This window comes from Acomys minous (assembly GCF_964271855.1).
Source record: "Acomys minous genome assembly, chromosome: 16".
In the NCBI taxonomy this organism is placed as follows: Eukaryota; Metazoa; Chordata; class Mammalia; order Rodentia; family Muridae; genus Acomys; species Acomys minous.
This window is the reverse complement of record NC_140498.1, coordinates 94935089-94945832: the sequence shown is the minus strand read 5'-3', so window position 1 is coordinate 94945832 and position 10744 is coordinate 94935089. Positions and strand designations below refer to the sequence as shown.

General features: G+C 55.8%; 1 long non-coding RNA gene across 1 annotated transcript; it reads right to left on the bottom strand.

Annotated features, from left to right (window-relative positions):
- Nucleotides 1-5755: 5755 nt before the first annotated feature.
- Nucleotides 5756-7641, bottom strand: LOC311587051. The gene is made up of 2 exons (XR_014775743.1): nt 7070-7641; nt 5756-6206 (listed from the first exon to the last, which is right to left on the bottom strand). It is a non-coding gene; the product is annotated as an uncharacterized lncRNA (long non-coding RNA).
- Nucleotides 7642-10744: the final 3103 nt, after the last annotated feature.

Below are 10744 nucleotides of genomic sequence, written 5' to 3'. Positions count from 1 at the left end.
AGCAAGCCCTGAGGTGAGGCCCCTGTGGTGAGGCCTCTGAGGTGAGGCCCCCTGAGGAGAGTAAATGGCATCTCCCAAAGGCCTCTGCGTCAGCTCCCCTGATGACTCCTTCAGCAATGGAGTGTGACCTCAGAGTCGCAAGAGGAAAAAATCCTTTCCTCCCCAAGTTGCTTTTGGTCATAGCATCTTTTCACAGCCATAGGAACACTATGAGAGCTTATCCTGTCAGGAGGCTCTCACCTACACACTGTGGATGTGGCTCCTGCAGTTGTTTCTCTGTGTAGCCTTGGCTGTCCTGGATTCACTCTGTAGACCAGGCTGGCCTCAAACTCACAAGAGCTTTGTCTGCCTCTGCCTCCCAAGTGCTGGGATTACAGGTGTGCACCACTGTGCCTGGCTAGATAAAATATTTTTTATGATGTTTCTTCAATTGAAACCCAAATACCATGGGGCTTCGAAAATGTCCAAGGTGCATGCCATACACACACAGGTTACCAGTGCCCGCACACAGTAGGTCCCCAGGATAACACCTCCAGAGAGACAGATATACAAGAGGTGGGTCTTAGTGTCTCATTGTGGGGCAGAGCAGCTGGTCCCAAGACCTTCAGCACCACGGCCAGCTCCCGGAGCAAGGGCCCAGGAAATGGGGTGGAGCCAAGTCCAAGAGGGCAAGGATGCCAGTGGCCATGGAAACCAGCTGTGCCTGCCTTTCTCCCAAGCATGCCAACTTCTAGGGACAACATGTTAAGGCCCAGTTGTGTGCCAGGTCCTGTGCTAATGCTGAGCTGTCACAGACCTGAGGAGGTAGGAAGAGCAGAGGGTTGATAAGGTAGAAGACCAGGTGTTCACCATGACGGGACCATCCTACCCAGCCTGGGGGTGCCAAGAGGAAGGCCACCTGGCAATCTCATGCGATGACAGACTGAGTCCTGGGCTATGAGGCCAGGTGCTTGGGCTCCGTTTCTTAACTAAGTCCCAGTTTTATGTCTGAACGTGATTTGGGCCTTAATTTCTTCACCAAAAATCCCTTTCCGTGGGCTGGCAAAAATGGCTCTGATAGTAAAGGCACCTGCCATACCTGACCATCTGAATTTGATTCTGGAAACCCATAGGGGAAAAAAAAGTTGCTTGTGGTGACGGTTATCTGTAACCCTAGCACTCTCACTACCTTGAGATGGAAAGCGGAGGGGGGGGGCAACGCACATCTTGGAAGTTCCTAAGCTCTGACAGCTTGGAGCATGCAGCAAAAACAAGGGTAGCCCTGCCTCACCAAGGTGGGAGGCAAGAACAGACCCCCCAAATTCTTCTGGCCTCTGCATAGATGCACACTCCCTGCCCTGCACACACACATTTAACAAATACGAATTTTTTTTTCCACGACAGGGTTTCTTGGCGTAACCCTGGCTATCCTGAACCAAGGCTGGCATGTCACAGGCATCACCTCACTGAACCTCCTCTACCACAGGGACAATGTTGATGATGACTTTGCATCCATCAAGGGAGGGGCTGGGCAGGACTCCAAGCAGTCGGGTGATGAAGAAAACATAAAAGTCCCTGGGGTGAGCGGGCCTTGACCGTGGGCTTTGTACAGAGCTGAGAGGAGGAAACAGACTGGCAGGCAGGCAGAGATGGAAGCTGAAGTGATGAGGTGGTAGGGGAGAAGGCAAAAGGCTGATAAGGGTTGGTCTTGAGCTGTACTCTAAAGCCAAGATCACCAGCTGCATCTGGGGCTGGGCCCCAGTAGCATCTTAGAAGGCGGCTAGGATAAAGATGCTGCCCCACGGCAGCACTGCTGCTTGGCTGGCAACGTGAACGTGGGAGCTTATGAGCCTCAGAGAGCCGCGTGTGTGGGCTGCTCTCCAGCTTTTGGGCTCCGCCAGGGGTGTCTGACACCCCTGGTTTTTGAAAAGCCCCCATCCATGTTACCTAGTCACGGGGCGCCATAGTTTGCAAAGAGCCCAGAACAAGCACTGGAGCACCTGGGTCTGAATTTCAGCTCAGCCGCGAGGCTGTTCTCCTTGGTGTTGTGGGGAGGGAGGTGTATTTTTTTTTTTTTTCCTCTTTGTGCTTTTCCAGGGCAGACAGGCGAGCTTGTGTTTTGTTAGTTCTCAGAGTGTTTGGAAAGGGATTTCAGTCTCTGGCCATCGGGGGACAGGAGGCTCAGGGTAAATCGCTCACAGGACGGGTGGCAGCTGTTGAGGAGGAAGGGTGGAAAGGGGGTGGGGGCAGGGGACAGACACACAGAGGACCAGAAGCTCTGATGCCCAGAAGCAGAGAAGGCGCTCAGCCAGCTCGTCCTAAGCACAACTCTTCCACCACAGGCCTGGCTTGCACAGTGCTCTCCTCCCTGAGAGGCCAGGCCAGGCTTTTCACCTGCAGCCTCCACCCTGACTAGGCATTTCTAATATCTTCCTCGACAGCCTACACTGCCTGCCCTGTCCTTTGCTACCTTGCCTGGCCACACTGGATCTCGGGATTTTCACATTTCCAGTTTTGTCTCTCAGCACAGCGCTGTCCAGCAGAACGAGGCCACAACACACGCTCCATTCTAAGTACAAATCCTCTGTAGCCAAGAGGAACCACATTTAGCAATGCGCCTGCTTTATCCAACAGGTCCACAGCAAGACCTTACGTTTAGACACCGGCAAAGCATGGTCCTCTTCTGCGCTGAGCCTTTGAACACTCGAGTAGAGAGGGCTCACCAATTGGACGTCTCGGTTTGGACCTAGTAGTCACCTTGTCCCTAGACAGCCCCACCTCCTTCCTTTCCTGCCTCAGCTCCAATGTCTCCTCCTCCAAGAAGCCGCAACCCCATCACCACCTTTGCTTCCTGGCTAAGGTTCTGTCTGTGCTGCCAGGGCATAGACCTCCACTGTGTGTGCATGTGGGAGCACACAGTAGGCATGAGAGCATGGAGAGAGTGGGCCAGGGACCCCTCGGCTGCCTACCTCATTTCAAATGCTACCAAGCAATGAGCGGCAGGGGGCTAAGGTGTGGGCACATGCATGCACGTAGGGGACACATGTGCACATGTATGCACGTGCACACATACACACGTACTCTCCTGCACCCCTGCACCCAGCCTGTGAACAGTGGAACCCGAGGATGGGCCTCCTTTCAAAATCAGTCTGCATGGAAAAATGGCTGTGACAGCACAAAGCCAAGATTGAATCAGCAATGGGCCGACTGCCTAGTGACGGTTACAAATGATCTGATGTGGAAAAGACGGCATCAGATATGCGCAGAACAAGGGCCACCCGGCGCCTGCACATGCCAGACAACAGGCTGCTTGGGGGGCAGGAGGATCCCCAGAGCCTGTGGGCCAGTGAACTCAGGACGGGCTGAGCACAGCCGGGTCTTCCTAGGGCCGGACCCTGGAGTGGCCACGCACACACAAGCGCCACTGAGCCTGCCTGCCCAGGTTGGCCACTGCTGTGAGGTGCGTACCGGATGCTTCTCAAACATTCTGTATCTCGGCAGACCCTCCCTCAAGTGGCACCAAGTGCCACCATCGAGGGCTCTGTGAGGCTAAGATACAGAGTGCTTCCACAGGGGCACCCAGCAGTGATGCAGCAGGGGCTCGGGCCAGGCATGCAGACGGCAGGAGCTTAGCCGGTCCCTCAATGGTTCTGAGGCTCCTGGTTCTTTCCTGTACCGTTGGGCTGAGCCAGCTTATCTGGCTTTTAGGGTCTCGCTCCTTCCCCACCTCCTCACATAGCTCAACACCTCAAGTTGACACGTGTGGGCCAAGGAGGGCTGAGCACATATCCCTCAAGGCAGGTGGGACAGGCAGTGGGCAAGAGCTCCCTCCCACACTCACTGTCACCTGCCCTTGGGGCACGGGCTGAAAACCGAAGGAGTACCCAAATCACAGAGGCTCAGGGGCTGGGAAGCTCCACTATTGGCAGCTGAGCAGAGCACCCATCCCTCAGGCCTCTCGTTCCCAGGGGGGCTCGCTGCAGAGGCCGTGGGGGGAAAGGGGACCCTTCAAGGTTAGCTGAACGGTGGGCCTGAAGCTGAGTCGGCGCCTACTTGACTCTGAAGTCATCAGCATGGCCGTGCTGAGGGCTGAGCCCGTGAGCAGGCATTGGCTCCTCCCGGGGCTACTCTCTCTGGCCACTCTTCTCGCCCTACTTAGTTGCCATGACGTAAGTGAAGAGGCTGAAGCCAACACACCCACCTAAGGCCAGCGAACTCACCCTCGAACCACCAGGACCATCATGCTGCCCTACTGACCCAGTTTCCATACCCACAAAGCGCCACCCGCCTTGTCCTGCCAGGTTCAGCTCCGGAAAACACGAAAAAGGCTCTTCAGCTAAAGCGCAAACCCCAAACTGAGTCCCACTCCGGCTTTGCCAGTCACCAGCAGCCCCTTGCTGCCTCAGTTTCTCCATCTGAAATGTGAAACAGGAACCACGCCTAGCTCCGGTGGCTGCAATGAAGACTGAGCTGATGACACATGCTAAGGATGTGTGTCCTTAGTACGTCGCTCACTCTCTCAAGGACTCCTCCCACAACAGTCCTCCCACCCACCCCACCCCCGTGACGTCAGGAGGATGTGGTGGGAGCCTGAGAGCTTAAGTTTCGCCCCTGGCACCCTCCCCAGTGGCGGTTCCCCCCATCTGCTGTGGCTTGAGAGATGGCCATGCAGTCATGGATGTGTCCATGGTGGCATTGAAGCAGAGGTGAGGTCAGGGACCACTGAGCAATGGGACTGAACCCCTAATTCAGTCCAGCAGGTAGGCACTCTTTTTTTTTTCTTCTTCTTCTTCTTTTTTTTTTCCCCCCAAAGATTTATTTATTTATTATGTATACAGTGCTCTGCCTGCTTAGACGCCTGTGTGCCAGAAGAAGGCACCAGATCACATTATAGATGATTGTGAGCCACCATGTGGTTGCTGGGAATTGAACTGAAGACCTTTGGAAGAGCAGCCAGTGCTCTTAACCTCTGAGCCATCTCTCCAGCCTCCCAGAGAGAGGATCAGGACTCCACAAGGAACGTTCATCAAACCCTCCCAAAGCACCTGCAAGCACCGGAACCCAAGACCCACAGAGGACAAGGCGCACCCCAGCAAACTGAACTTCAGGGGGCTAGGAGGGCACTAGGATCAACAGCCTCCAGGGGAGGAGGGCGTCTGATTGGACATCAGAGCACCCTTAGGGTCAGGGGTGTCCAAATGCCACAGAGCCCAGCAAACCACAGCAGATGCAGGGGCAGGGGGGAACCACCACGGGGGAGGATACCAGAGTGAAACTCTAGCCCTCAGCCTCTATGACATCCTCTAAACCTCACTGGGGGCAGGGACTGTTCTAGGAGGAGAAACTGAGGCACGGTAATGGTGCTGTCTGGTAAAGGGCATTTTGGGTTTGTTTTGAGACAGGGTCTCCCAGGGTCACACTAGCCTTGAAATTGTAAATCTCCTGCCTCAGCCTTCTGGGGCCTGGGGCTACAGGTCTTCCAGCCTAGAGGTCTGAAGTCCTAAACACGAGGAATGCATGGGGCAAAGGGTGTGTGTGGGCAATGTGCAAGGAAAGACACAGGCTAGAGAGATACCAGGGGTCATCAGAGGCCAGGTGGCGCCCTGACCCCTCACCTGCAGACAAGAGAACCCCACGCTAAGGGCACTGGGATTCCCAGTCTGTCCGGAGTTCTCCCAGTAGCCAGCTGCGCAGGCTTGCGCAGGACCACGAATCTCTCCATGTTCTGGTTTCTCTATCTGCTCATAACAGACCTATCCTACAGACTGGAGAGAAGTTTGGTACATGATAAATAATACTTGTTTATTAAGGAAAAAATGTAATGGCTTTTAGGTATGGCTTAGTAGCTGAGCGGTCGCCTAATGTTTTCTTGGGTTCAATACCTAGCACTATAAAGAAAAAAACAACTCAAAAGCTGATAGCCTGAGGGCATGCCCAGCCAGTGTGGGTATGATTTGGTCACTGGGCCAGTTCCTGTCCTTGGTCCAGGTAGGTGCCAGGAAGAGGAGGGGCGGCGGAGGCGGCGGCACGTTGCAGCCTTGCCAGGGCACACGCCGGAGTGAGCGTGCGCGCACACTTGCTTCTGTGTGTGTTGCTGCTGCGGCTTCTATGCAAACATGTTAATTTGTTTTCATTTTGTGTTTTTTTCCCCTCGCAGGATAATTGGGTGAGTTTGAAGTCTTGGCGAGGTTGCTGATTATAGCTATCTGGGTGGTGCCCTCACGGGGCTTGGGCCCTGCCTCCCGCCTCCCGCAGAGCAGATGCAGCTGGGGGAGTTCTTCTAGGGACATTTGCAGGGGCAGGGGGGACCTGGGTTGGGTTCTGAGGCCTGGAGGGGCTGACCTGGGACCTTTGACATCCTCCCCACCCAGAGCACATGGGGCAGCACTGAAGTGTGCGCGTCTGCCTGCACACAGCTTTTCTTTGTGCTGCTGCCTGCATGCGATTAAAAAAAGAAAGGAAGGAAAAGAAATTCGGCTGGCGTGGTAGCGCCGTCACTCTAGCATGCGGGGCTGAGGGAGGGTTCCACGAGGTCCACGGTAGCGCATGCCTGTCCCTCTAGCACGCGGGGTTGAGGGAGGGTTCCACGAGGTCCACGGTAGCGCATGCCTGTCCCTCTAGCATGCGGGGCTGAGGGAGGGTTCCACGAGGTCCACGGTAGCGCATGCCTGTCCCTCTAGCACGCGGGGTTGAGGGAGGGTTCCACGAGGTCCACGGTAGCGCATGCCTGTCACTCTAGCACGCGGGGTTGAGGGAGGGTTCCACGAGGTCCACGGTAGCGCATGCCTGTCCCTCTAGCATGCGGGGCTGAGGGAGGGTTCCACGAGGTCCATGTGCCAACCTGGGCTACAGAGCAAGTTCTAGGCTACAGCTGAGACTCCTCCTCCAAAACAAACACGATCCACAATCGTCTCTCGGTCTCTTGGGCATTAGGACCAAATGAAAAACCAAAGCAGCCTGAAGACTCAGTTTCTCTGAGGCCAAGGGGCAGCTGTTCTGCCAGGAGGCAGGTGCCTGTGTCTCCCACTCTGGAGAAGGCCGTGGTTTGGGGAATGGAAGGGCTGAGGCTCAGAGCCCAGGTAACCTGGACGCCCTGTCCTGTCTTAGGATTCAAAGGCCGTGGGTGGATAGCACAAGCGCCGTCCACGGGCCTCGGTCAGAGCTGAGCATGGGACCCTTTGCACTGTGGTATTCTGTACTTGACCCAACCACCTTTGGACTCACAGCACTGACGCTGCTGTTTGCGTCTGCCCCTTACAGGCAGGGGACCAGTATCTGAGGCTGGGCCATCTGTGGTCCTCATTTCACTGAAGGCACCCACTGGGTCATCACACTGTGCATGAGAACCTCAGTGGCAATCTGTGATGATGTCTGACTACTATTTCTCATCAGGGAGCATAAGGGCCTGGCCCCATGGCAGCACACAGTAGGCCTACAGAAAACGAGAGGAGTGGCTGTGGAGGCTCCAGCAGCCAAGGGCTCGATGGGACAGGAGGAAGACCCAAAGGACCAATTGGCCCCCTGGAGGTGGTGGGCAAACCTCTGAGAAGGGCTTGGCCTCTTCGTCACATGGGGTGGCAGCTGGCAGCACCCCTCCCCCACTGAGAGCCACAACAAAGGGGCCTCTATTTCTCTCCGAGCATTTGTTCTTGGCCAGGCTGAGCCATACCACCCTCTCCCCGCTCTACTGGCCGCCCAGCCGGCTGAGCAGACACAAAGACCAGTGTGTCCCCTGCTGAGCCAGCCTGGCCCCAGAAGACCCTGTGCCCAGAGAGCCTGAGGTTCATAAGAGTCCTGAGAGGGTGTGCCGTGCATGGTGAGGCCCTCCATCCAGGTGCGACGGGGAGGGAGCAGAGGACAGGAAGGAGTCAAGGTTTCAAGTCCCAGCTACTGCACCTCGTAGCCAGGTAACCTGAGGTGGGACTGAGCCACAGTTTCCTCCTCTGTACAGAGGGGCCTATGACAATGACACCTCCAACCACCTGGGTTGTCAGAGTTTAGGGGACTGTTCTATTTGAGGGACAGAAAATATGTAGGCGCCTCCTGGGCCTATGCAGCCATGTGCATCTCTCCAGTTTTACTCAGAAAACAGATGAGAGAGCAGCAGACACTCCCCCAGCCACCGCCCCCCACTGACTCCCAGGCCAGGCTCTGAGGTCCTGTCTTCAGGTGGTGGTGTGACAGCGGCTGCTGGTTATTAGACGCCTACTGTATACAGGGACTTAGAGCAACCTCATCTCCTCTCAACCCCGCAGGTGCCCTGGAAGCATGGTGACAGAACTGTACCTCGGCCACAGACTCTGGAGTCCAGCAACAGGGGTTCAAATCCAAGCCCTGAGGCCTTGGGCCTCACCCGCCTTTCCTATAGGTAAGGGATGTTCACCCTCGAAGGTCTACAGTTAACATGAGAAAACCGACTCATGCCGTGTCCAGCTCCAGCAAGTTTGACATGCTGACCTCACAAGGGGTCATCCTGCTGCCTGGCAGGCAGCCAGTCCAGGAGGCTTTGTAGCCCAGGATCCCACCGCAGAACTTAGAAACAGTCTTCAGCTTTTTATTTTATTTCACTTCTTAGACTCTGAGGACAAGGACCCCGAGACCCTGCCGAGGGTGGCGTCTCCCACCTCATTCATCGCCCCTGCCGCCCCTGGAACCTTGACCCTGCTCATACCGCCTCCCAGCTTCCCTCCTACCCGCCTGAGCTGGGGCAGCCAAGTGAACAGCGGAGTACCAAGTAATTAAGACGACGCACCATCCGGGTGCCGGGGAACGCTGTGGAGTTTCCCTTTTATGTTTATAGCAATTGTATGAAAATGTGCGACACGGAGCGGCACCAGCTGACAAATGAGATGAGACAGACAGGATTCCGGGCCGGCTTTTTTCTGGGCCTGATTGGCATTAATTGTGAGCGTTTACAAAGCACAACTCCGCGCCTGACATTTGCTTCAAGCGAGCGTTTCCTTCTAATAGTTTTAATGATTACATCGGGAGCTGGTGATCACCACGGGGGGTGGGGGTGGGGGGGGCTGCCTGGTGACTGGCTTCCCGGCTACCTGCTGCAGGAGGGCTGGGCCATGTGCCAGGCTTTGGGGCATGGGACGGAACACCAGTGTGGGCCTAGCTGCTGGCATCTATGGTGCTGCAAGTTGATAATGCTGACAAGGAAACACTGGGGAGTCTCAGAGGGACACTGGTCTGGCTTTGAGCAGAGGCCACCAGTCCCTCATGGACTAGGAAAGGTTTCTTACCATGTGACTTTGCCCAAGTCCCTTCCAAGCTCTGGGCTTGGTCCCCTCACCTGTCAAGAGTAAGAATTCACTCAGACCAGGACCCTACACACAGCTCTGCCCTGTCTCTAAGAGAAACCCTTAACCTGAGTCTGTTGTTCTCACTTGAACTGAACTCAGTTATTTCTAGACCCTAGGGAGAAAAGGGGGTACGGAGAACCCAACAAACAGAGGCCCTGTGCTGTTTCCTCCCAGGAGTAAAAGCTGCAAATTCTCAGCTCACAGACTGACTCGCTCGTCCGCTCACACAGGTGCTCAGGTGTGCTCACTTCCGTGTTCAGACACCTGTGCAATCACTGGCTCACTCATACACTCACTCACTTGTGCACCTGCCTGCTCGCTCACTCACTACTTGTGCACCTGCCGGCTCGCTCATGTACTCACTCACTCATGCACCTGCTGGGTCACTCACGCGCTCACTCGTGCACTCGCTGGCTCGCTCAAGTACTCACTCACTCACTTGTGCACCTGCTGGGTCACTCACGTGCTCACTCGTGCACCTGCTGGGTCACTCATGTGCTCACTCGTGCATCCGCCGGCTCGCTCAAGTACTCACTCACTCATGCACCTGCTGGGTCACTCACGCGCTCACTCGTGCACTCGCTGGCTCGCTCATGTACTCACTCACTCATGCACCTGCTGGGTCACTCACGCGCTCACTCGTGCACCCGCTGGCTCGCTCAAGCACTCACTCACCCGTGCACCTGCCGGCTCACTGATGCACTCACTGGATGGTTCACGTACTCAATCCACTCACTTGCTCAGACTTATGTATTCACTCACCTGCTTGCTCACTCCCTCTCACATGCGCTTGCTTGCCCAAGCAATCACTTTCTCCTGTACTCACTCATCAATTCCCAGAGACATCAAATGCCTTGATTAGGAACCTGGAAGGCATCAGGGGATGGTGCTAAACGCCTCTGAGGGGCCCCCATGACAGGACCCGCAGCCTCACGATGAAGAGAAGACGACACAATTCTAAGTGTACTTCGTGTGTGGGACTCCATCATCCTTATATCCAATTTACTAGGGTAGAAGAAACTGAGGCACAGTGCAGAAACAGACTAAAGCAAGCCTGGGAACCAAAGCTGGGTAGGCAGGCACCATCAGAGGTGACTCCTCCCAGAAGCTGCCGGGACCAGCCCCTGGGGCCCTGAGTTAAGCCTACCTGGGGCAGGCGCTCTCCCTCTCCCTCTCACACACACACCCCACACCTGTCTGTATTGGCAGGAACTCACATGCACAGCGAGGCAGGGCATCAGGGCAAGGGACACTGGGGACACAGCAGTCAGTGATGCTGGGCCAGCCCTGCTACCGAGTTTCTTGTCCTAGAAACCCGCCGTTCACCTGTACGTGGCCACAGGTCACGCAGGCGGCCTCCACCGGGTGTATGAGGAGGACACCCATGGCACATGCAAAGGCTCAGACATGTGAGAGCCCAGTGGGGTTGGGAGCAGCTGGCCGAGCCTCTGGCTTCC